The sequence below is a fragment of the Lissotriton helveticus genome, chromosome 3_1 (genome assembly GCF_964261635.1).
Source record: "Lissotriton helveticus chromosome 3_1, aLisHel1.1, whole genome shotgun sequence".
Classification (NCBI taxonomy): Eukaryota; Metazoa; Chordata; class Amphibia; order Caudata; family Salamandridae; genus Lissotriton; species Lissotriton helveticus.
In genome coordinates, this window is record NC_136061.1 from 349924458 (window position 1) to 349926747 (window position 2290).

The window sequence follows — 2290 nt, forward strand, 5'->3', positions numbered from 1 at the left end:
CTTATGATAAGTATGCGAGATATTCCTGCTGTTGAGCAAATCATTGTCCCATCCTCCTCAAAGTGAATGGGCATGTTTAATTTTGCCATAAGATCACATCCTAACAAGTTTGCTGGGGCCGTGGGGGAGAATAAGAGACTTCTGTTAACGTACCTCCCCCCTATCTCCATCTCCACAAGGTTGGTGAATGGAACCCTCATCACTTCCCTGGAGAACCCCTGTGTGTCCATTGATGAATTTGACAGCAGGAGTCCTCTCACAGATACAGGACCTAGTGGCCACAGTACCAATGAGAAAGCAGTATTCCCAGTCATTTATGGCTACCGTCACAGTAGATTCCTCGTCTGGCCCTGTGAGTTATCGATATTACTGGACACATGAGAATACTCAGTGGGCACCTTCATTGAGCATATCCTCCCACATATTTTTGCTGAAAGGGGTTTCCTCCTCTGACCGTTACCCCACCTTGTAAGGTCTAGGGTTGTAAAGTGGGCTGCAATGCCTGTTGCTGCCCATACTGCATTTGGGGCACGTGTTGTTGCACCTGTAGGGGCTGGAACTGTTGTTGAAGCTGCATTTGGGGCTGTGGAAGATATATCACTTGGGGGCTCATGGCAGGCTGTGCCACAGTGCGACCAGGTGGTACCATTTGTTGGCCATATATTACCTCTGCCGGGTCGTCTTTCTTTTTGGTCCTACATTCTCGAATGAAATGTCCTGGCATCTTACAGTAGTGGCAAGTGTGCCCGCCCCTGAATGTGTTTTGTCTATTTGCCCCAAACGTTCCTCGCAGTGGCAGTCCTCCCTCTGTCCTCTTTGCTGGTTTCTGTTGTACTTATTTAGCTGCTGCTTTCTCAATTGTATCTTTCTCACTCTTTTCCTGGTCCGGTCTCCTTTTACAATAATGCATTATGTGAGCATGTATCTCAGTCCATGGTTTGGCTTCTAAGGCTTCTATGTTGTCTAGTTTGTCCTGCACTTCAGCTGGTAATCCCTTCTTCACTATGTTATAGAACAGTATTGCATTTTGTCCAGTCACATCCCATCGCTCTCCTACCTCCTGTGTCCATTTCTCTTTCCATCTGCTTAGGAATTGTGCTGGGTCTTCATCTGGCTGCATTGTCTGTGCCCTGAGAGATCCAATGTCTGGCCTATCTGGGTACTTTCTTCTTAGTTGTGTCCAAACAACTCCCCTTACTTTGTTGAAGTGTGCCCCATCACATTCTGAATTAGTCAATGCCACGTCCTTTACTCCTGCTTTTATGACCAGTGTATCGGTTTCATCTCCTATAAGGGAGCTTAATAAACTTTTGATGTCGCCTATTGCAAGGGGTATCCCTGCTGTATGTTTTTCAAAAGCAGCTATCCACTTCCTTCAGTAAGTGGTGGCAGCTGTTTTTAAAGATTTTCTTTATCCATCTGGGGCCATGGTATATATTGGGTCGACCCTGAACCTTTAAATATTAAGGGCAGTTGTGACAGGACCGTGTCCCTATGTCTAGTAGGGTGACGCGAGTCTGGCATATCTTTGCCATATTCTCAGGCTGTCCTTCATATAAGGATAATCCCACTCAGGATCCCTTATGCCGATGTCCCTCTGTCAGATTGTCAGTAAAAGGGACAACATTGTACCAACTGTTTTGTTGGGCCACTTTTTCATTGGGTGTCAGGTCACTGCCTGGGCGCAAAGGGAGTAGGTGTGCTGTGTCTTTTCTCAATGTCATTCTTCCCATCATGTTAAATGTCCCCTGCTTCTCATAAGGGCGTGCATGCGTTCCATCAAATCTCAATCTGTTTAACTCTCACTGTCTCCTCTGTAAGGCCTCAGCACTCCTGTTGGTGTCTCCCTCCTCACAGGCAAATTGTGACTGTTCTCTATCAAAGTCGTTAATGATGGACATTCTTTTAACATGCTCTGTAAAGTCATCTAATGCCCCATCTGATCCTATGTAAGATCCTTCTGACCTCATACCTTCCTAAGAGATTATGTGCACGGAGGAAGTCCTCCGAGCTTTAGTGTTCCATCATCTGTGACCTGTCTAGTGTCCTCCGATGCCACAAGGGAACCTAATCTTTTTCCCAGGTTGTTCTTGTGTTCATCTGTCCATCTTCCCTAATCTTGACCCACTTGTTATCGCCACCCTCCTCTATCAGCCTCCAGCATTCTGCAGAAGGTATTTTTGGTGTAAAGGCTAACTTTCCTGTCCTCCTCTCACTCTCAGAGCTTGATTTCCTTGGAACGCTGACTGTTTTCCTAGTAATACCTCCTCTCTGTGTGTCCTTTCAATCT

At 46.2% G+C, this 2290-nt stretch overlaps 1 pseudogene; it reads right to left on the minus strand.

Moving 5' to 3' along the window:
• Positions 1 to 400: 400 nt before the first annotated feature.
• Positions 401 to 1970, minus strand: LOC144822984 (uncharacterized; annotated as a pseudogene).
• Between the last annotated feature and the right edge of the window lie 320 nt (positions 1971 to 2290).